General features: G+C 31.8%; 2 protein-coding genes across 2 annotated transcripts in view; both read right to left on the bottom strand.

Moving 5' to 3' along the window:
* Positions 1-9,494, bottom strand: part of RhoGEF64C (Rho guanine nucleotide exchange factor at 64C) — a 138,661-nt gene extending 129,167 nt beyond the window's left edge. Inside the window, exon 1 of the mRNA XM_077429861.1 lies at positions 8,885-9,494. The gene's annotated coding sequence lies outside the window, so the exon portion shown is untranslated. The remainder of the gene's footprint in view (positions 1-8,884) is intronic.
* LOC143911118 (lysosomal dipeptide transporter MFSD1-like) overlaps positions 1-26,395 on the bottom strand; it is a 356,706-nt gene that overhangs the window by 17,524 nt on the left and 312,787 nt on the right. The window lies entirely within an intron of this gene.

Raw genomic sequence — 26,395 nt, 5'->3', positions numbered from 1 at the left:
AATACTGTTTCATTATCTTAACTTTCATGTATTATTCCAACATACGTTGGCTAATACTAGATAGAACATTTATTATTATTTTTCCTAATCGCTTCATAATCATCACGCGTACTTACAAGAACCATATATTAGAAAGATAGTAATGAATACATACAATAATATACTATGTATGTACTTCATTAGCAATATTTTCAAAATATTAATCATTGGGCTAAAATTCACACACAATATATTCAATTCCACGAACAATTAAATAAATGATTGTAATTGAAATTAAAAATAGTCGACTTCTCGCCGTATGACGTTCTCATATTTATTAAATTTACGTGATTATTTTTCATTGCGTGATAAAATATTGATAAGCCAAGCTGCTGATTTTACAAAAATACATATGTTTGTATATACAAACAACATGGTATAAACTGACAAATTTTCCATCGTATAATATATGTATGTACATATAATATGTTCATATGTAGACTATAATATCATCAAAAATGATATTTAAATTAAGATTAACTTTCCCTATAGACAACTATACAAAAGCGTCACAATTAATCTATATTATATACTAGTTGTTTTACCCGGCTTCGCTCAGTATTTGTAATATAAACAGCTCAAACGAATCTACATAATCGTAAATATTAATTTGTTTTTTTATTAAATTTATTTGAATCGAAAAAAATAATATTCAACCAATCGAATCGTCGTCATTTATTTTATTTTATTTTACATAGATATGTATATACCAGGAAGGCTTGACAGGATGACAATTAATTACAAACAATATAGCATTTTATTAATAGATAAATCTGATAAGAAACAATCGATTTGGAGTCACAAATACCCCCAAATCTAACCAGTAGTATGGAGGATCGAACCCACTGATCACTTGGTGCTAAATAATAAATAAGTCACAGAAACTTTGACTTTAATTAAAACAAGACTTTCCAATCAAAAATACTTACATACATATACATATACAAAGTCTCTTTCGAAATTATATATTAGATGTACCTTTTGGATGAACTTTGAAATATTCATCCGTCTATCGTGTAGTGTAGCAAACGTTTAAAATGTCCACTTCCACGATCTCAAAGACGACTGATTTATACCATTAAAGCAAATTACACAACACGACACACCTAAAATAATGAAAGCATAGCATTAAGAGATCACAATCGAAACAAATGTCCTTTTGTTGGTGCCAACCGTCGATTTTTTGCAATTGAAAGTGCACAATATAGAACGGAAATCGCCTCCTCCTATCCACGTGGCCTACATAAAAAGGCCATAAATTAAATGGTTCGCGAGACCTTAACATTGAAACGTTTGACATTTCGCTTATGGTGGTCGGTCGGGTATTAACGTGTCCATTATTCATAAATAATTGCAGTTGGCGAGTGTGTGTGTGCGAGTTTCGCCGCCGCTTTTGGTTTTTGCTTGATTTTTTTCTTCTGTTCTTTATCATCATTTGGGAGTGGTGCACACACAGTGGTGTTTTTCACGTGGCCATTGTTCGGATAAACGCGTGCCGACAAATTCCCATCGTTGTTTTAAACGAAAACGGCCATATCTCAAAACGGCCATCCTTTCATCGAGCCGCGTGCCAAACATAGACAATACCCGCCATTAAGTACGCGATGGAAAATGGTCCGGTCGAAAGCGGCACATGCCAGATTACATCCTTATATCTAAATCCAATATCGCTTTCGCGTGTCGACCAAGTACCTAGTTTGGATACGAGTCCACCTACATATCCGTATAAGATTGAAAAAGTCGATCGAGTCAAAGGAAGGGTGTGCCCGTGGCTAGAAGAGTGTAAAATTGTTAACCTTCGGTGACAAAAGGAGCATTATACGATTGCTATATTTATAATAACACCGGTTATCCTTGTGCGTTTGCAATTCGTTCACCTACGATATATTTATCGACGAACGGCATACATAATAAATTCGCTTACACACTGATAGCAGATAATTTTACGACCATTAATCTTGTTTGCCTATTTACTTCGTCGAATTGGCAACTGTTTTGTTTTGGGTTCGAATTTTCCATGATAACGACTTTAATGAAATACATATACGAGGTGACTTAATCGGAGTCTTTAAAATACTAAATAATCATTATGATTGTCATATGTCTAATCTTATTACGTTCAACAACAAAAAAACACTCTAGACTCCAAAAAGAAAAATCTATCACATTGATCAGAGATTCCTTCTTTTCAAACAGAGTGGTTTCAGCTTGGAATAGTCTTCCCAATGATATGGTAACCTTTGATAACGTTAATATTTTTAAGAATAAGCTTGATATTTTTTTAAAAACTAAAGGATTTCTGTAATTCTTCTTTCCCAAAATCATATTTCTGTTTTTTTTATGTTTACTTTGTTTGCTCTCTCATTTTTATTTTAATATATTTTATTTTTCTCATTTAATTTGCAAATATGTATAAATTGATAAAATATGTATGATTAAACGCCTTGGGTCTATCGGCTTTGCAGCCTCCCCCAAGTATATTAAATAAAAATAAATAAATAAATATGTAAAAGCAGAAGAATGACGATGTAGTATTTGAAAAAAAACGTTTGGTTAGGCATACAAGACGTTAACGTTGATTGAATTGTTAATTGTTTCTCATTTTTAAGCGTTTTATATACTTATATGTAAGTAGTATATATATAAATAAACATTAAATATTTTCACCCCTTCTGTGTAAATATAACGCGTTAATCTGTTCTGTTAGAAAACGGAAAGAAAGTGAAAAAAAATTATAAAAAATAGAAAGTGAAATAAGAAAAAGTTATAGGCGTATAAAAAATTAAAATCTGACATAGCGAGATGGTGGCGAAAAGGGAAATAAATACAGAAAATTACTAATAGACGTTACCGAGAACGATAAAGTAGTACTTTTCAAACGCGTCTATTACGATTTTTTTTCACCATCGTACTGGCGGATTTGATTTCCACATATATTGATGACCAAACCGAGCAAAATGACAAAGTTTGAAAACGATCGATATTGTCAGCCGAAAAAATTGAAAGCAAGTTTAAAACAGGCTAGTAAAAAATTGTGAAATTATCAAAAATTCCAAAGCAGGATATAAACGTCTGTTTACATTTCAACTTTCTATTCCTTTTTAACATTACTTACGCCTTTTTACTAAATCATCCAGTACATCATACATATATATACATATAATTACAAAAATATATTTTATATTTTATATATAAAATATATATTATATTTTATATATAAAATATATTTTATATTTTATATATAAAATATATTTTTTCTTATTATTATTATTTTGATTTTCAGTCACTTTTTTTTGTTTCAGCCCGAATCTAACTGGTTTTCAATTTGCAAATTAATTTTAAATTGTGAATATAATCTACGTTAATTAAAGCTGAGGTTTATTACTTTATCCATGTACGTAGTAACAATAGATGATGTTTTGTGATCATACGAAAATTCGAACTCGAGATTTTGACTGACTCGAACTCAGAATCGATCACTGATCACATTTTTATGATCTAGAAAAAATATGTGTGTGTGTGTCTGTGTATTTTTTGAACACCGTTAGTCTTATCGAACTGAAACTTAGTATCGGTTACTGAAATTTTAATCGATACGACGTTACATTTTTTCAAATTTTAAGTTGACCGGAAATGGTACCTCCCCTTATATGTACATACATGGGTGTCTTTAGTATAAGTTTTTGGATTGAATTATCTTCCAAACCGCTCAACGGGCTCAACGAATTTTTTTACATGTAATATAAACTATTATATAAATTTTATTCAATAATATTTTTTAATTTTTTTTACCTCAACCGGAAGTAGTACTTTTACTCTAAAGAATCGAGACTTTTTTCATTTCCGACGTAAAGCTTCTTAAAAAGAGTCATATATTTATGTCTATTATTAAGCAACAAATTAAATGTCCAGTATTTTATGTCAGTGTTATATGTAGTATTAAATGCCGGTATAAATAAAAAAATTGACAGTATAAAAAATTTTTACGTACATTCGCCAGCACAAATTACAATGCCTGTTGCATGGAATTGTCGTCAAGATTGTACAAGATCTTGTGTTGAAACCAATCAAAAAGTAATACTGGCCATTCGACAAAATAAAATTTAACATTAATACGATTAATACATTGTATTAACATTAAATTTACATTGTATTTACATTTCATATAAATACATACTTTTTATTATTTACACTGACCACTTGTATACTGAACGATAGATACTGGCCATTTAATATATGTATAAATACAGACTTTCATATTTAAATACTGACAAAAATACTTACCAGTAAAATACAAACCGTATTAATATTAGTATTTCTGATTCTGATTCTGATTCTATTATATTAAATTATATCAAAATTGCATTCAAAATCACTAATGATAGTAAACTTATAGCATTTCGTAATCATTAAAAATGTTTTCTGAAAACTTACACTTTTTATTTTAAGAAATATACATATGTAGGTACATCCATATTATTAAATATACAATACATATAAACTACTCTTGGAAAAATCAAATATCAATAATATTGTTATGAAAAATCTTACTTTTGCAAGATCTTAATTTTTGTATTATGATTACACACAAAACTTATTTTGAAAGTGGACACCGTTTATAAAATGCATTACATTATATCATATTCAACAATAGAAAATTTTTGCGTCATCATTTTTTATTGTGTTATATTATAACACACTGTCCAAAAAAGTCCGTATATGAATTAATTTTGATATTGTGCGATATTTTAACCTAGATAAATGCGAGACATTTGAAAGCGCACCCACCAGCGAAGCGGCACGAATGGCCAATACACGGATTTGCATACGGGCAGAGCACATTCATATATGTACATACATATGAACATATGAACACAGCAGAATTGCAAAACGAAAAGTGATCGATCCATTGTCGTAGATACGGTCAATTTCCACACGATGTTGGCGAATTAAACCGACGTTGACCCTCGACTGACCTTCCAGCAAAAGCCGAACAAAATGGTGGGAGAGAACGCGAGATGACCCTAAAAAGCGAAAAACTGACTCAGCCTCACCCACGAATCGCGACCGAACCAAACCCATCAAATATAAATCGCAAATTATATAAAAATTATTGCATCGTTACGTTTCCTATGTACCATTAATCAAAAACCAATCTTTTAGATCAATATGTATGTGTCTGGCCGTGAACTATCTGACTAAGCGGAATAATTGCCCGAGTTCACAGCAACATTGCGTGGGTGCTTTTGTACACATACACAAAAAATTACATCATCACAATCGAAAACATTGCGTGCATTATCATAATATGTGTGTCTAAAAAAATGTGCAACATGGGATGCGTTTAAACCTCGCGAACAATACGTATAAAGGGAAATAAGGGAAACACGCGATGCTTTTTCTCTTTTTTTTTTTTCAACTTTTGCACAAGAGCTCGTGTTTCTGAAAATGTTTAATTTTTTCCCTTTAAAATTGCTATCTTCGTGTTGCGTGTTGTTCTTCAATTATGTACCATACCTATGTATGTATGTACTTAAATAGCGCGTCTTGCATATGCAAAATGCAACACCAGTAATTGCATTCAATCGTCGAGAAAATGCACACTTATTGGCAGCACACTCTTTGCATGATTTATAGCACGTATGATGATTTTTTTCGTGAGTAACGTCAATCGTACTAAAATAGGCACAGATTTTCGTTAATTTTTTAATAAAAACTGCACCTCAATTGATACGTACATAGATTTTAGACGTTGCCATTTTGCCACTTGATTTTCGGGGCAATATCAATAATGTGTTTATTTCAAACATAATATAATAATATCGTCCAATAAAATCACTTTGACTCATCGTAGGCGTCCATTGGCTAGATTTTTTTCTTAAAAAACCAAGGCCAATTTGGAAAACACTTCTTATAATGTGGCTCATGACAAGATAAAGGTTAAAAGTTGTTTAACAAAAAAAAAAAAACGTTTGCCAATAAAAGGCACTTCGTTTTCGCTAAATCGAAATGCATTCCGAGGTCAGAATAACAATATTTTTACAACATTTAAGTAATAAAACAGAAAAATCGATCACTTGACCTTCTTCAGGCGACGCGTTCGAAATCTTTCGTTGCAATTTCAATAATAAAAAAGGTTCGCCAACGCTGAACTAAGCAGCATCTCATTTCTTGTCGCAACAATTTTTAGCTCAAGCAGAAGTACAGTTATGTATGTATGTATGTAGATCTGTAGGCGATGGTCATCAATACGTAAAACTGCTACCAGTTACGTACACGCATATGCAATATGCATACTAAACCAAACGTTTAAATTTTGCATCATTCCGCATATTATTCAGTAGCTGAAAATGATCTGACCCAATCCTGCATTGTTGCCGTTTTGAATTCGACGTTGTATAATATTAACCTTTTCGGCCGTTCATATTACACTGCACGCTCGTGAGTAATTTAAAAAAATTATAACGCAACTTGAAGTCGTTATAAACAGGTCCGTCTTCCCGTTGAACTGACGACGCTGTCAAGCGGAAAATTCTCGAAGGGAATTTGGAAGTTGGATACAAATCGTACGACGCGAAAGAAAGGTTGTTATTATTTACACGCTTCATGATCTGACGATGATGGTTAAACACCGTTTTAATGTTTTACTTGAGAAATTCAAAATACGGATTATTCATACTTTGAATTGTATGTTTCATTTATTTTAGTAAAACAAAACAATTTGAATACAAACTACTATCACAATTTTAAATTCAATTTAAACAGCAGGTTAGCATATTATGCTTTTAACAGGGTGGTCACGGGTTCAAATTTCACTGGTTTCTGCTGGCCAGACCTTGGATTTGTGACTCCAGGTCGACCGTTTCCTATCAGAGTTTGCCAATTTATCTGATTTTTATTGAAACGGTTGCAACAAATTGGCAACCTTACCCATTTTCTCGCAAAATCTCGAATTTTCAGCAATCTCGAATTCCGCTGAATTGTATAAAATGCTGCAAATTTACAAATTTGACCATAAATGTCTATGTGGATGTTAATTTATATGTATCTACTGAATTTCGCTGAATTTTTTAAAATGCTGCAAATTTACAAATTTGACCAAACATGTCTCTGTGGATATTAATTGATATGTATTTATGGACTTTGTATAATACTAATAATATTTGTATCAAATGTTCAATATTTCTGGCCAGGAAGGCGCATTAAGGCTACCTGATTTGGCTTTCCTGATATAAATTAAATATAAACTAAACTAAAAAATCTAGTTTTCAAATCATTAATCAAGGAATTATTTCATCGATGACGTTAATAACAATATTTAATGCGTTACAAACAAATATAATAAAAATGTCGATAACTAAAACCTCAAAAAGTGATTAAATGATAGTGCTTTAAGTAAATTAGGGCTTTGATATACAATTGAAGAAGAATTGCATTGTTTAAATTACCATTCATTTTTTTAACCACTACAATTGTTTTTTATAAGGAGTACATATCAAACATAACCTGTTGTCTACATTAAAAATACATTGGCGTATATTAAAAATTTCGATCATTATATTTTTTTAAATATTCGTGTCCTCTTATAAGCGTACGTAGACTGTCAATAAAATATGTATGAAGACATATAAATAGTTAAATGGTATTGCAAATAAATAGCTGACCGTTCGTGTAAAATGATAGTGCAATGTCCTGTTTTGTAGACAGCAAGGAACAGGATAGAACTAGAAAATCCTGATTCCATCCGATACACGTATGAGGAAACAAGCGCAGTACTAATAAGGAACAACTTATTTTCTTTCCCATCGACCGTGTAAACATTTCTATGACAAATACGTATTCGAATTTCACCATCGTTACAAATCAAACGTGTGTATTCGACACGTCATACATTACGTTTTCGGTTTATCTCATTGTTATTTCATTGTTGCAAGATTGTTATTGATCGGTTTAACGTTTTATCAACTGTGCCGGTCGATACTCAAGCGGGAAATTTCTAATTTTGATCAATGTATTTTCTTTGGTCGCCATAACGAGATCACTACGGCAGAACGTTTCCGTGCGACTTAAAATTGTAATCAAAATTTAAAGAAAAAAAATAACAAAAACACCGTTTTATCCAAAATCTTTTCTACCATGCGAGTTTTGGTCCGTTGCTTTTTTTCACGTATAATTTTGCAATCGAATTTGTAATTATAATAAGATTTTATCGCATACAAAAATAAACGTATAAGAGTGCGTCACGTATTGGAAAATCCGTTGTTTTTAGTTATTTTTATTCAGCAGGATAAAATTTTTAAATGAATTTTATTTCGTATTTACATACAATTTGATTTATGATAATAAATATACGAAACGTATATTTATTTTTTTTTTGTATTGTCTTCTTGGCCGTTGATTGATAACACTTCTTTGCAAGCGAAAGTATAAATGATTTTCACAACTTGTTTAACATGTCGGGTTTCGAATTGGAAAATTCATTCGTTGACATCTCCGGATAATCGGTTGGAAAAATCTCTCAGTTTTACAATACGTTCGTATCTAATACATATTATTAGAGATGCATATGTCAATATAATTTTAGATGCAAATATCTACTCGAATATTTTTGAATAAATATGTATGGAAAAAATTTCATTTCTTTGTTTTTTATTCCAAATACATCAAATTAAATCTTTTTTTTTTAAATAACGTATGTATTTATAATAAGTAACCGTCCTTTATTTGAATTGAAAATATGTAAACGCTTGGGTTTCAACCGGAAAAGCGCTGCGCGCATCGATGTCTCCGTTTGAGTTTTGTTATGTTTCATTCTTTTAATTTAAAATAATGAAAATCGACTCACCGTTATGTGTCCAAAGAGATGTGCAATGTAAATCCAATGTCGATGATACACTTTTTTAATAATCACTCGGTATTACGACACGTACGTACGTGGATCACTCGTCACGATCGGCGTAGCATGCATTCGCACGATCCGATCTCCATGAAAATTTCTCTTCTTTATGATAAAATATGATACATATATATTTTTTTTTTTCACGAGACACTATGGATGTATGAAAGAGCACGTTTACATGTCACAAAGGAGTTACACGGACACCACTAGGCAACACAAGGACCGGCCGGCGCGAGAGGGGTTGCGCCAAATCGAGGTAACGGTATCTCTGTTATCAGAGGAGAAAGGTCACCGAAAGGTCTCCAGAAGATGGAAGTTGGATGTGGAAGAGAAGTGCGGTGTACAGTTATTTGGAACAGCTGCGTCCGGCGCGGTCAAGCACCTCGTCAACGGCAATAGCAATAGCGACAGCAACGGCAATGGTAATGGTAATGGTAATGGTAAACCGACAGCAGCAACTCTCCCTGCCACGGCCGCCGGCTGACTGAGAAACCTCTCGTTGAACAGCCTTCGACAATCGACGGTGAACGTTGGAAAGGCAGTCGCTTGCAACACTACTGGCACTGGCACTGGCACTAGCACTAGCACCGGTGCAGCCAGCCACTTGCCTGTGCAACCTACTCGTGCGTCGGGAACAAAGATAGGTGCTGGCGCGAGGATGGCCCACGCTCTGCACTTCTGGGGCTTTTCGATTGTTTAAAGCTATCCGTTTCCTTTGCTCTGCGGGCTTAAATACCATTCAGTGCATCCCTTAGTAGTCAATTTCCAAAAATTTACCCCTCATATAATTTTTTTTTGTAATTTGATAAGCCCCTAAATAAAAAGTACATAGCTCGCTGGTTAAGCTTACCAGTGGAGGAGCGGGGGTTTAAAATCCCTGCCGGAATTGAAAAATATATTATTTTTTTGCGTCGAGATCGAACGAGTGTCCCGAACCGGGGTCTTGTAAGACGCCAGTATTTTTTAAATAAAAATACAGCCTTTCTCAATACAAATGGGTTCAATATATCATCATCATCATTTACAGCCATTCGCCATCCACTGCTGGATGAAGGCCTCTCCAACACGCTTCCACTCGTCTCTGTTTTGCGCAACACTGATCCATCTCATTCCGCACATTTTTCTAATTTCGTTCACCCATCTTCCTTACGGTCTTCCTTTTACTCTTTTGCCTTCTCTCGGGTACCATTCAAGCACTTCTTTTGTCCACCTTTCGTCCATCCTCCTAGCTACGTGACCCGCCCATTGCCATTTCAATCTCTTCACTCTATCCACTATGTCCACTACCCTTGTCATACTTCTCACCCACGTGTTCCGCTTTCTGTCTTTCCTCGTTATGCCAAGCATACAGCGTTCCATACTTCTTTGAGTGCATTGGATTTTATTTAGCATCTTGGCGTTCAGTGTCCAAGTTTCACATCCATACGTCATCACTGGCAAAACGCATTGATCAAAGATCCTTTTCTTCAGGCAGAGTGGCATTTTTGATTTAAAAACAGCATTCATCCGTCCAAATGCACTCCATCCTAATTTCATACGTCTCTTTATCTCTTCATCTTTACTACCAGACATGTCAATTATTTGACCTAAATATAAATAATTATTTACTACTTCTACTGGTTTATCATCTAAGGGGATGCTATCAGGCATGCAATAACTATTGAACATTAGTTTAGTCTTATCTACGTTAATTAAGGGGGGGGGGGCACCACATTTTAGTAAGTCAATGGGAATATTATCTTCCTCTGGGGTTTTGCCGTTCTTTGCAGTTTTTAGCGCGGCCTCTACTTCGCTAGGCAATACTGCAGGAACCCTTTGGCCGTGTGTCGATTCCGGAGCGGGAAATTATATCTTATTAATCATTTTAGTCCTATAACATGTTTTTGAGTATTTTTGTATTAAATTAAAACTCTAAATATTTAAATATTAGAGATAACGAGAACCTATAGAGCAAATTTTATAAAATATAGAGTGAATTATAGGCGTTTAAACAATTAAAATCTGATATCGCCATATCAAGGCAAAAAAGGTTGAAGATAGATTATGGTAGCTTGCCGTACCGTCATAGACGTCACCGTACCCGAGATTCTGGATATTTGATACGCATTGTATACGATATTTTATCTCCAACGTAATGGCAGACGATACATTAACGTATATTGATGACCAAAATGAGCAATGTGGCAAAGTATGAAAACGATCGGATAAGAGATAAGAGATATAAAAAATGACCACTAACACGAAAACCATGTGAACTTAATAAGAGGTAAGTAAAAATAACGAATAGCAACGACATGCAAACCCACATAGGTAAGGCTAACAGGCGACTGCTTGACTCAATAACCAGGCGCCAAAAGCGACGAAAACATAGCTGTCTCTTTCTCTCGCATTGATACATCGATCAACAAGAATATGTAAGCGAACAGTTAAAAACATGACTTATCGCTGCCGCCTTTAAATCATACTTTGGAACGTAGAAATGTATAAATGTATTTTTTTACGATGTACCCCTTTTCTTAATCATACAAAATCTATTAAAATAAATTTCTTGTAGTTCATTCTAGGAATACAAGAAATATAGGGTGTATAGCTTTGAAAACCACATAGTTATTACGAAAAACATAAAAATTGGGGCACTTGTATACCCTATTTCGGTGCGGGAGGGTTAAGAAGGCCTAACGGGTAAGTAAACTTAATCCACCCTCCTGGCTTATTAACATCGATAAACAATTATATTTATACAGTTTCATAGAGACATACAACAATTCAATTTACAGAGTGGATAGCATATTTATATAAAAAACGACTTGAATTCGCGAGAAACAATTTGTTGCCAATTTGGTGGAACCATTTCAACAATGAAATTGAATAAATTTGTAAGCTATGATAGGAAACGCTTGACCTGGAGTCATATCCAAGATCTTAGCCAGCAGTTTGGCTTAGTGGTAGCGTATATATTTAGCACCACTGAGGTCAAAGGTTCGAGTCCTCGCCACTGCTGGTTAGATTTGGGGGTTTTGTGACTCCAAATCGATCGTTTCTCTATCAGAGTTTGTCAATTTTATATGATCATTGCTGAAACGGTTCCTGAAAATTGGTATTAGATCTAATCCTGTTGTCACAAAATCTGCCTGTGTATAATTTGTAATAATTATACACAGTAATCTGAAATCTATAGATATCTCTATAGACATCTCTGTAGACATCTCTATAGACATCTCTATAATTTCGTATTTATTATATGTATAAAAATTGTATACAAAAAAAAAATCTAAAAAATAATCCATAGATGTCTCTATGATTATTATTTCTGATTAATTGTTATATGCTTTATATTCTGATTGTATATGTATGTATTACTGTATTTCTGATTTCTGATTGTTTATGTATTCTGTATTTCGTTAACGTACACCCGTCGCATTGGAGCAAATCTGTAATGGCGAGTGTATATTGATTTGTAACAATAAAATAAAATCGGGGCCAGGGAATTTATTATTATAATTATTTTTTATTTACTAATTACAGGAGATTTTTGTAAATAAGCGACACATATGTATTTATGAAAAATGTTAGCAGAAACTTTTTATATATTCGTGCCGCCAATCTATGTATGTAGATATTTGAGCAATAGATTGTCAAAGTACTGCTTATTTACATTATAAATAACTCTTCAGGTGACGTGTGACTGTATTTATCCAGTGTTTCATCGATTTGCATTTTATTACTTATTTTCTATTTAGAATTTATTTATGAAGAAACCGTTCAATACATTGCTTGGTAAAAGACGCAAAACTTATAAACAATCGACCCCTATTAACAAATATATATATATAATGTATTTAAATATTCAAATTATTTAAACCATTGATTCCCAAATGGTTGTATGCGTACCCTTAGGAGTGCTTGAAAATAAATTAATAATGGTAGAAATTTTTTCGTAGTTTGCCAACAAATGTATGGGTCGACTTTCTAAGCGATCAATGTTTGATTTAATAAATAGAAAATTCAAAACTTATTTACTTTTTCTATTCATTCTGTTAATACTTTGATATTCATCAAAAAAATCCGAACAGCACTACATAGAAAGTCATTTTTTTAATAAATACTATAAATATTATTAACGCAATAGCTTCATAAAAAAGAAAATCCATGAAAATAATCACCGTTGACATTTTTGCTCAACTTGGCATGTAGAATCGCCAAATCCAATCATTACCCGATAAACCAAAAAATATAAGAAAAAACGCTTTATATTATATCATCCGAGGTATGACGAAGTCGATAAAATAACGGTATCGCAATGGCAACAGCCTGCCCAGTCAAATGAGATATTAATTTATTTGCTGTCAAGCTGATTTGACCGGTGGCGGAGTTCAAAATTAACAAGATAGGAAAATAAAAAAGATGGTTTAATTATTGCAATTTGAACAAACCATTGTAGTGAACTAACGGTCTTTCAAGTATCATTTCTATCCGGTGAATTTCCTAATTTATTTCCATTCAGGCTTCGATTCGATTCAGTGTGCCGTCACGGTGTCAGAAATGCTCGAAAATATATACATATATATTATACAAATCGATAACTGTTTATTTTTTCATCGACTCAAAACTTTACCCGATTCAAGGCCAAATCATGAAATGTCTTCTTTGTGATCATCGCGAAATTTTTGAATTACTAAATACATTAAAATGCATGTACCTACAAACATATGTACATTCACGTGTGACATAAATTTACTTTAAAATTTTCTACGCTTTTATATTTATATTTATTATTAAATGGAAATGAAAATATTGCAGATAATAAATGTTTTCTTTATTTTATAATTTTACGACATCTTTCATGTATTAAAACACGATTTCATTGCAAGTGATATTTATTTAATTTCAGAGAATTTTTCACACTCTCTCTGACACCCAAAGTGAGAAAAGTTTTCATCAAAATAAGTTTAATATTTTATCAATAGATGTCACTATAACCTAGATTTTTTTTAATTTAATATTAAAAATATATAACTAATTTTCAAGTTATTATAAAATATGTATGTTATCATTTAAGAATGTTAGAAGTATGTTAAATGAATTGAAATGGTTGGATATTAGAAAAAGTCATAAATTAAGCACTTCAAAATTTGTATATAAGCTAGATAAGAATCTATTACCCAAATATTTTAATAACTACATAATTAGGAATAGAGATTTACATAATTATAAAACTAGAAATAGGAATAAATTAATTATAGGCAGAGTCTTAAGAAAGCAAGAACAGCAGGAGGTGTTTTTCACAGAGGTATTCAAATCTATAATGCCCTTCCTGAGAGCATTAGAAGTGATAATAACATTGGTGCTTTCTTGAAGGGAGTTAACTGGAAGATGATGTAATTATATAAGTTAATAAATGCAATGTTTGGCATTATAATATTGTTATGGTTATTAAGGTGGCACGACAAATCAGCGCAAACTAACTTAGCGCCGACCTTTCGGCGCAGACAACTCAGCGCAACGACAACTCAGCGGATGACAATTCAGCGCATGGACTATTCAGTGCAAAATCAATTTTTTCAATAAGTTTCAAATGTGTTTTCACAAATAATTACTGTATTGAAATTGTCGGTCATATCTACATGATAATTTCATTAATGCGAATAAATTTATTTGATACTTTTTGTGCCTTTGTGCCCGGTTTAGAAACCCTGCTTAAAAATAAATTTTTGCGGCCTTAGTTGAATTTACTAATTAGGTTACTAATTATAGTTTTTTGTTAATTATGTTATATTACAAGTTATAATTTTATGTAGTTGTTACTTTTATTATATTTTCATAAGCAATTTGCTATAAATAAATAAATAAATTTATATGAGACATTTCAAAATATTATATATTAATTCAATAACACAAAATTAGTTCCATAGATGTCACTATACAAAATTATTTATTGAAAATTAGTTCCATAGATGTCACCATACAAAATTATTTATTGAAAATTCATTCATCATTCATCAAGTACAGAAAATTCATCAAGTACAGAATTATTTTTTTATATACATATGTAAAAAATGATGATTGAGAAAGTGCAAAAAGCATTTCTTCGTTTCCTATATAGGAAATAATATGGGTATTACCCCACTCCTTTCCTTTTGGGCATGCTTGGGTATAATTCCCTTGAACTTCGGAGAAACTTCTCATTAATTCGTTTCGTTATCCTGCTCTTACGTGGTAATACGTCATGCCCGTTGTTGCTGGAGCAGTTGGGACTTTATGTCCCTAATAACTACGTATGTGCGTGGTAGACATCATCATTTGCTGGCTGTACCTCCTGCCCGCACAGTGCTTTTTCGAATGGCTCCTATTCCAAGAGCTATTCGACTTCTTAATGAAATCGTTGCTGCCGAGACTGAATGTGATATTTTCCACCTTAGTGAGCGTAAATTGTCGGAAATTACTCTAACCCATTTATCTGGTAGTCTGCGCTCATCATTGTTTTCATGATTGATTGTGATTTATGAGTGAAATTTTGATTAACTCTCTTCCATTTGGGCCTTACAGGGATGTTTTGTATTTGTAGTTGTTTCTTACATATTTATTGAAACTGGCTGTAGGTGCAAGGCATTCCTTATGCTATATTTTTTATTTGATTTTTTTACTTTATCTGTTATTATTAAATGCTATTTTTTATGTTTATGTATGGATGAATTTATGTTTATGTTCAAATGTATTTTTTTTATGTATAATTTATCGTTATGTATTAATTTATGTTTAATTGTTATTTTGTTTTTTTTTGTGTTATATTTTTTGACCATTGGGGCGCTTTACGAATTCATGTTATGCTACAATGCTCTGTTTAGAATAAATAAATAAATAAATATGTATATGTTTACATATGTATTATATGTACATTCATTGCATTATATTATATATCAACTATCAAGCTATAATTATGAATCTAGGACTTTTCATCTATGAAGAATTCATCGCGGATCGTTCATCAGACAGGCGATTTATCAAAATTTAATATAATATAATAATATGCAAAATACGTTCGAGTACATTTGTACCATAGTCACAAAGCATTTATATACTTTAAATGCGATTAAAATTGGGTTGAAAATCACGAGAAGCCCATGCTTCGTACTTTACACCATAATATTGATTTTAAATATATCGACAGTACATTTTGTGTAATTCAGTGAAAAAAAATAGAAAGCCACGAACAATTTTCTATTAAAAATTAAAAATTGTAAATTTTTCATTGGTTCTAACATAGCGAGTCTAATTAACACTTAACTGCACTTGTTCCACATAAGAACGTGAATACTGTGTTAACGTTGACCTCATACCATTGCGTAATATTAAAAGGTGTAAAGGCTTCTTTCAGCGTCGGACATTTTCAGTTTTTCCACAGGATTCATTTCACAAATTGCACGTACTTATTCTTGTGCATCGGAAGCATACCTACGTGTTTTCAATAATAAACTGCATTACTGCATTGACCCACATTTCAGGTGGTCGCATAATAACGTTCCATTACATATATTTCAGGTCGTTAAATTCACACTGTATCGGCATCTTTGAACCGATGCTTTTTGTGAGTTGTAGACTACTTTTTCTTCCCAGGTTGTAAACAATTTTATTAGACAACAATTAACAGCGTGTTGCCAAAACGTTTTCGCAACTCCTTTTCCTACATTTAGCGACGTTTAATATCAATCCATTTGCGTGTGAAATTACAACACGTATGTATGTATTTGGGAACGGCTATAATCCGCAGAGAATTTGTGCACGTGTATTATCTTCACAATTGTTTGATCAAGAGAAATTTAAGAAGTAGAAACAAGATTGTTATATCGAGATAAGGTGAGCAAACAAGGCTCTTGTTATTTTAACATAGATAAAGAGTGTAATTTATTTTTAGTCGTTCACTTTTGATTGGTTCCATTGTGAATATGCATCTCAAATACAATTTACTCTCGATTATCTGGGCTAATAAATATATTATGTAACCAGTGGCGTGGACTAGTGGTTAGCATATTATGCTTTCGAGCAGAGTGGTCACGGGTTCGAGTCCCACTAGAATGCCGATGCTGCCCAAACCTTGGTTTGTGACTCCAGGTCGATCGTTTATTATCAAAATTTGCTAATGTTTCTGATTTTTCATTGAAACGGATCCTGTATAATTGGCTTATCCTTTCCTATCTTTCTTGCTAATCTCAAGCTATTTAGCTTCTTGGGGCTTGCCAATTTGAATATAAAATGCTGAGAAAATTTCTACATATACATATGTCACTGTGGATGTTTCTATGAATGCATATGTATATTGAATTTTCACGATTTTATACTACTTCTCACGACATTTAATATTTTTCTGTTATGGTACAGTAATAATAATTGTCTGCAATGATCTATAAACCCGATGTTAAATTAAAAAATTTTATGTTTAATAGAATATTTCGTTTCATTTTTGTATTTTGAATCACGTTCTCGTATTTGATGTCGTTCGAAATTTTCGGATAGTTATTTTATTTTAAATTAAATATTCGATAACGTGATTTACTATAGTTTTTTTTTTTCAAATTAATAAAAGACTATAAAATAAATTCGATGAGTCAACTCTGGCTCTTTAAATTAGCTATATTATAGATTGAACATGAAGAAGCTTCTTAAATGTCTTTAAAAACATTTAAATTATGTGAGTTAATTACATTGTTCGACAAATGACGACTTTTTTTGGTTCAGAGACGAGATATGACTTTTCTTATAGATCTATGCCCAGTGAACACGAATCTGGTATTAAAAAATATTGATTGGCTCGAGATTCGGAGATATATGTATGTGTTTTTTAAATCGCGCGATTTTTCTATGTCTTGGTGTTGTTCGGTCGATGTCTCAAAATCTGTCAATTTCCTGTTCAAAATAAATATTGGACTCTATAATCGGGTATTTTATCTTTCATTTGTAGTACATTTCAGCTTTAAAATCTGTCGTCCAGTTCAAATCAAAAGTCAATATGGGATACACCGTTATCGATCACTGTCAAGCAAGGATACAATTTTACCGAAAATGGTCGAAAGGATCGTTTTGGTATAGATCACTGTCAAGCAAGGATAAATACTACCATACAATTTCAACGACATAGGTCGAAAGTGTTGTGTTGAAAGGACGTGTGCCATGCATGCGTGCCATGAACGACACATTGTTTCTATATGTTTAAAACTATCTAAAAAAAACCACGTGCCACATTCACCGCTGTGTGATTTCACCCTGAAGGGGGCCTTTTGCTAACATTTACATATGAGCCGCTTTTTTTCTAGTCTAAACAAAAAATAATAATTTGTAAATTAATAATAATTTGTAAATTAATAATAATTTGTAAATTAATAATAATTTGTGAATTAATAATAATTTGTAAATTAATAATAATTTGTAAATTAATAATAATTTGTAAATTAATAATAATTTGTAAATTAATAATAATTTGTAAATTAATAATAATTTGTAAATTAATAATAATTTGTAAATTAATAATCAACATAGTTTTCAACAAGAATTAACAATATTGAATCCAAGCACGGATAATCGAAAGTGCATTATATCAACATGCCTGAAACAATTAATATTTTTTCTTTAAATGCTTGCAAACGCGAATTGTAAACTCGTATTTATCGTACAATACATAATAATTACGTATGTGTGCGTTGCGTTTCAGAATTTGTTCCAAATTCCAAGTAAATATAACTCTAAGAGACTTTGTAGCCGCTTTTTATAATGTCTGCTAGAATTTCAGTGTCAAAGCAAACAATTTACTACCGGAAACGTAGTTTGAGCGTAAATGCGAGTAGTTTATCGTTAATATCTTCCTCCATCTTTAACAACACCATTTACAATCCATTTAATTTTTTTTCAAATTGACAAAATTACCACGTGCCGTCGAACAATGGTGAAAATTGTATTGTCGTATATATTTTTATTTATTGAAAAATCAACAGACAACAGATGTCGAAATGCATAAAAATAAAGAATAAATGTAACAAAATAACATCTAAGCCCAATTATAGATTTTTACAAATTACATAAAATAGTGCATAGAGATAAACAAATGAAAAAGAAAATAATAATAACTAAAACATGACTAAATAGAACATTGCATAACTAAACATAAAGTGATATAATATTGGAAATGGATCAATCAGTCAAGACTCTCCTGATGGCAGTCCTGAATTGATGTAAGGAAATACCGAATAGATCAACCTCATTCAGCTCCCCGTTAAGCACACGCTGTAGATAGCAATATTTTAGGGAATTGGTTTTGAAAGGATTAATTGAAAAGAGTGCAACGTGTCTAGAATACCTAACTGGGATCCTGAAACACAACCTTACTCAGTAAATCAGAACAATCAAGGAAACCATTTAGGAGCTTAAAAAATTATGTAGCATCGGTGAATCGTCGCCTGACAGAAAGATTGTTAAAGGATAGAATTTTTAAAAAATCGGGAACAGTAGTATGGGCTAGGTAGAAAAACGGTAGCGTAAGGATTTAATAAATTTAAGTTGGACTTTTTCATTTCAATTAAAATGGGATAAATAAAAAGGTCACCAGATAATTGAGGCGAATTCAAGATGAGACCTTACAAAGAAAAAGTAATCTAAGTACATAAAGATCATTAAAGGGTTTTGTCGAACGGAGTAGGAATCCAAGAGATTTATAAGCTTTGTTAGTAATGAAGGAAATATGTTCAAAGAAATCGAGTTTATTATTTAGTATTAAACCAAGATCCTTAATATAAGATGATGTATTTATAATTGAATGGTTTAATTGATAATGATAGGTGATAATAGATTTATTTATAGTAAAATTTAAAATAGAAATTTTTTTTGGGTTAACATTTCTTTGAAGAACGGAGCGTCGAGATCGAACGAGTATCCCTAACTTTTTTATCAAAATACAGCTTTTCTCAATACAAATGGGTTCAATATATATCTTATTAATCATTTTTAACATCAACATAAAAAAGTTTTAGCCCTATAGCTTGTTTTTGACTATTTTTGTATTAAAAAATAGCGACAAGTATCGACATGCAAACGCACATAGGTAAGGCCAACAGGCGACTGCAGGACTCAATAGTCACGCGCCAAAAGCGACGAAAACAATAGCTTACGACAATAAAGCTGTCTCTTTCTCTCGCATTAATTCATCGATCAACAAGAATTTGCCAGCGAACAGTCAAAAACATGACTACCGCCTTTATATCATACTTTAGAACGTAGAAATGTATAAATGTATTTTTTTACGATGTACCCCTTTTCTAAATCATATAAAATCTATTAAAATTATTAGTTCATTCTAGGAATACAAGAAATATAGGGTGAATAACTTTGAAAACCACATAGTTATTACGAAAAACGTAAAAATTGGTGCACTTGCATACACCACTTCGGTGAAGGAGGGTTAAGAAAAAAATATTCATATAAAAAAAACAAATATATAAAAAAAAGTTTTTTAAAAACATACCTCTTCTATAATTTGTATATAAAATTATTATTTTGAATAAAAACACCAATAATTTTTTTTTACTATCGCCATCTATGTTTAAAACTAACAAACAAACGTCAACCGTAAACGTCAAATAGAATGTCGGCGGGCAAATTACAAACGCGTCTTACACGATATATTTGCACCATCGTAATGGTGGAGGCTCCATTTACTTATATTGATGACCAAAATGAGCAATATGGCAAAGTATTAAAACGATCGGATAAGAGATAAAAATGACCACTAACACGAAAGCCATGTGAAACGTAAAGGAGGTATGTAATAAAAAGGTCATTATTCAAAAAATATTATAGAAAATCTATCCAAATCTTCCTGCAGCTTATGACAATCGTCTTTAGTGTATACAGGTTTATAATTTTTTGTATCATCAGCATATGTATACTGTATATATATAATACAAATGTATGTACGTACGATCGTCATCAATTACCCTCGCATTTAGCAAAAGCATCATCAGGCAGAGCAATCAATATGCATGCGCATATCATTTGCTCGGTTTTTGCGGTCGATCTAAACAATTCGATATTGCCGGCCACAACCTTGGCACGACAAATCGTATGCAATTACAATTATATAGCGTAACGTCTTTATATCATCGTTTATTGCTAGTCAAATCGTACGTATGTACGTACATATGTAGCTAATCGAAAAACATTACGAATGGAATCAACGTCCTATTGACAATTGGCAAGGTTGGCTTGGCGAACTCTACATATGCAAGCTTCAAATCGGTTAGGTTTCATTGAAAAGTGTGAAGTTTCGTACATTTAGTTGCGCAGTTCCCTCTCTAGATGGGCAACCGGAGTCAGGATGGCAATTGCTTTTGATTGAATTATGTACCAGCGAGTACCGCTCGTCTACAACTGAAATGACTATCCCCGAGAAGGACCATAAAATCGGATCACTTGATCCTGGACCAACTCTAAAACTTCTTCATAAACTGAATCGTTCTCGTTCGTTTCGCTTATCTCGACGATTCAATCATACAGTTTATTATATTATAACAATTCAAATTAAAATAACTGGACATGATTCGAATCTTCATATTAGATAGTGTGGAATTCAGTGAATTGTTTACTTGTAGCGTAAATTACATTATAATGCAGCTATGACGATATACATACATACACACTTTACAACTCAAAAATATCCAAAAAAATATTTATTTCATTAACAAACTTCTTACTTGTGTATGTATGTATTCTGATAAACTGAATTCGTGTTAAAATTGTATTAATTAATTATTATAATATTAATTTTCTACATCAGCGGTCCCAACCTGTGGTACCAAGTGGTAAGCGAAAAAAAATCAGTAATGGCGGACATGCAGGAATGAATGATTTACAAACATAAAAATAGAAATATTTTGTATATAATTAATAAACATTATCTTAATTAGTCATCGTCAACGTCAATATGTACACTTGATGATCGAAAATCTGGCAATCGATACGTTTTCCTCAGATGCGGCATGGATTTTGGAGTGCATTTTTAAATTCACCACGTTAGCGCTTCAATAAATAAATAACTTGAATTTGACACTTGAGAACAGCTCGATAATGATCTTTAATGTTGCAGATAAAATTGAAAGTACGATTAGAAAATTAGATTTTTGGAATCTATGTATCGAAAATTATCAAACTGAATTATTTGAAACTTTACATAATTTCTTATCTGAAAACAAGAATAGTATGTCTCGGAATATACGTGAAAAAATAATCAAACATTTAATAGGGCTGAAATCGTCTTTTACGCAGTGCTTCCCCAAACCTTAAGAAGCAAACAATTGGATTTCAAACCCCTTTGATAATGAACATTTTCGGACAGCTACCAAGCAAAAAGAGAACTTGATTGAACTTTAAAATTATAGTATTTAAACACTGAATTCGAAATAAATAAGGTTATTAATTTTTGGCTAGGTATTAGTGAAGAATATGAACAGCTTTCTGACATAGCGCTTAAATTTCTGTCGCCGTTTACTAGCACTGAACTGGTTGAGAGAGCTTTCTCTTCATATATTTCAATAATACAAATATAGAAATAGATTGAATGCAGCTCCAGACTTAAGGGTACGTCTCGCATCATTTGGATCAAATTTTAAAAAACTATGTTCCTCGAAACAAGAACAAGGATCTCATTAAACTTATTTTGTAAGGAGATTTAATTAATGAAAAGAAAATATATTATATATAGTTTGTAATTGTGTTTTTATTAAAACCATTTATCAATAATAGAAGTATGACAAAATAGTAGATAAATATATTAAACTTTGAGCATATTATAATTATGAATAATTGCATACACTTGCAAAAACAAATTTCATGAAATACAATAATTTTTATATGGTGGTACAATTTAGCGTTATGTACTACCAAATGGTACGCGAGTCAAAAAAGGTTGGGAGCCGCTGGTCTACATCAACAAAAAATTAATAATGTTTTTGACCTTCCCTCGCATCGAGTAATAATTATTTTCGTCTAATTTGCCAAGCTTTGCATGGGTCAGTTTCCTATGTCTATTCGTTTAAGTCAAATTTTAGATTCTTTTATTTTATTTTATTCTTATATTTTGCCAGCAGTATGGCTCGGTGGTTGCGTTTATGTTAATAAATAATGAGTATTATAATCATGAAACAAAAATTTGTGTTGTTAATATGATATACTCAAAACCAAGTCAAAATTTGATGATTCGGAATATCCGTGTTTTTCAATTATCCGTGCCCTCCCTCCCCAGGACTAGCCCGGATAATCGAGAGTGTATTGTACATATTTATTTATCCATCAATTTATATTGTGTATTATTTATTTATTTTTATTTATTTAAGAATACTTGGCAATGGCGGCAAAGCTGATGGACCCAAGGGGTTTGATAATCTACAGTAGTACCGAAATAAAAATATTAAATATGATAGTGAGAAAAAAAAAAAACAAAAAATAAAATCTAAAGAAAATGTTAACCACTCAAAATAGATAAAACAAAAAAAAACAAAAGATAAACTTGGCTTTTAAGCCAAGATAAACTTAGCTTTTAAGCCAAGATAAACTTAGCTTTTAAGCCAAGATAAACTTAGCTTTTTAGCTTTTAAGCGTTTTATGTCTTAAGAACATTACTGTAATCAGCCGAAAATATTTTTTTTCAATATTAAATGTAGGATTCAACGCAAAATTAAAATTTATTTTTGCGCCACAGTTTTAGAACCACTAAATCTATACACGGACTGCCAAACCCTGCTTAAACGCTTAAAATTTTCTAATATTCCGACACATAACTTTTGTCTCACTTTTTGAGTATTTATAAATGTCCAATAATTTATTAATAGAAAATCTAGAAGTATTTGGTGCCATAGCAGAATTATCTTTAAAATACTTGATCGTGTTATACTTTTAACAACGCAATAAATATATGTATAGGTACAATAAATTTTCAATTGCGATATTTTATCAATCAATTTGGTACAATTTTTATTTTATTTTACTGTGTTTTACCATTATTTTTAAAATATTATACAATACGATGTACCTATGTACATACATATGTATATACATATTTATTTATTTATTTTTCATCTATACCAGGAAGCCCTTACAGGTATCCTCATTGCGCCTTCCTGGCCAGAAACATTGTACATTTAATACAAGTATTATACAAAGTAGATGCATATAAATTAACACTCAGCATTTTGAAACAATTCGAAATTCAGTAAATATCTATACATATCAATTAACATTAACCAGCAGCGTGGTCTAGTGGTGAATGTTGAATTATTTCGTACTTGATGTTACGATTGCCCGCTAAGTCTCGCTGTTGGCCAGACCTTGATATGTCTAGGTCGATCGTTTCTTATCAGAATTTGCCAATTTTTCTGATTTTCATTGAAACGATTCCTGTAAAATTGGCGTTTCTTTCCCAATTTTCTGTTGCGAACCTTTAGTTATTGTTATATCTTAGGTTTCGCCATATTGCTCACCATAGTTGTCTCTGTGGTTGTTTATCGAATATAAAATTCGTATTGTTACATGAAAGTTATTCATCGTCATTTATCGTATTAATATGATGTTAATAAAAAAAATAAAAACATTCACAGATACGTTAATGGTCAGATTTGTAAATTTGCAGCATTTTATACAATTCAGCGAAATTCGAGATTTGCGAGAAAATGGGGTAAGGTTGCCAATTTGTTGGAACCGTTTCAATGAAAATCAGATAAATTGGCAAACTCTGATAGGAAACGATCGACCTGGAATCACAAATCCAAGGTCTGGCCAGCAGAAACCAGTGGGATTTAAACCCGTGACCACTCTGTTCAAAGCATTATATATATGCTAACCACTAGTCCAGGGTTTCCTAAACTTTTTTTGCAATGGAACACTTCACAAACCCGGAATTTTTAACGGAACGCTTTTTAGGTTGGCTAATAATTCCTACTAGTAAAAATTTAAAAAAAATGTTACTAAGACACATTATTTATATAGTAATTATTTTTAAATATAAAACTGTAATCTAATATATAATTTCGAAAGAGACTTTGTATGTAACATTGGTTGGTTGGGTCGTTCGTAGACGACACGTTCGATTTATTTTTTTTTCGTTTCATAGGATTCGAAGTTCCCGGGGGCGAAGGCGCCGAGGGCAAAGCCACATTCGCGCCGGGGACGCAGGCACCGGTTTCTGGTATACATATAATTTCGAAAGAGACAGTATATATGTTTGTTTGTTCGTGACAGTCAATTTAATAAAAAAAAGCACTATTCAAATAAATTTATATAAAATAAAACTATTCAAATAAATTTAATATTTTTTTTACTATTAGATTAGTCATGTGTAAGCGGTTTATATTACAAATACTGAGGGAAGCCGAGTAAAACCACTAGTATATTATAAACATAAAAATATGAATAAATAAAGCACTCAGTGACTTTGATGATTTTGAGTCCATGAATTGCATATCATCGTGATATCAGGCACCATATTGGTAAGTTGCATTCTAATATCTAGCGTGGTATCAAGCCTGTTCCTGCACTTTGACTTCGTTGCAGCATAATAAGAAAATCCTTCTTAACATAAATTGCTTGTAGAAAACGGAAGGAAAACAATAATAGCTTGTTTTGAAAAATTGGGCTTCTTTTCTGACAAACTCGCCCAGAAATCATTTAAATGCTGATCATTGTATTTTTGTTTCAAATCAGAGTCACTAATTAAATCAATTAGATTTTCATAGTCACTTGCGCTTAAGCCTACTGGTTTAGCTGTCACGCAAAATGGATTCCGAACCCAGGAATTGTTTTTACTAGTTTTGGGAAAATATTGCAAATGAGTTGTTTTCAAGCTACATATGTAGGTGTTCTAGAAATACTTGGGAAACTTCTTCATCTACTTAAAAATTCGATTTAAACATCAGTAGAGATTGATCATCACTCGCCTTTCAATATAAAGTAGGAGATCTTTAAATGTGTTACACATATTCAGGTTCAGTGTAACACTGGTGTTCCGCGGAACATAGTTTAGGAAACCCTGCACTAGTCTATTCTGCTGGTTATATAAAATAACGTGTAAATCATTCGACAATAATCAATATATTTAATTCCATTTTTGATAACCTTTTTTTTATCTAGTCAAATTCACCTTCAATGTATGCTAAAGACATTTATTCCTAAGTAAATTTTAATAAACACAGCTTTGAAAAAGTATTTAGATTTTTTATTTATTACAGTTGATATGAAATCAAGTATAATTATGGATTCTTATTCAATTTTTTAACCACTTAAAGCAAGGCTACTTCGGTTATAATATAATATTATGTAATAGCACATAATAAATACGTATGTATATGTATATTAGATATGAATATGTTATTTTTGCATAAGTTTTCAAGAAACATAGACATTTGACAACCACCTCTACGAGTCCAT

The sequence above is a fragment of the Arctopsyche grandis genome, chromosome 4 (assembly GCF_051622035.1).
Source record: "Arctopsyche grandis isolate Sample6627 chromosome 4, ASM5162203v2, whole genome shotgun sequence".
NCBI lineage: Eukaryota > Metazoa > Arthropoda > Insecta > Trichoptera > Hydropsychidae > Arctopsyche > Arctopsyche grandis.
The sequence above is the reverse complement of the archived record's forward strand: the minus strand, read 5'-3'. Positions and strand labels throughout refer to the sequence as shown.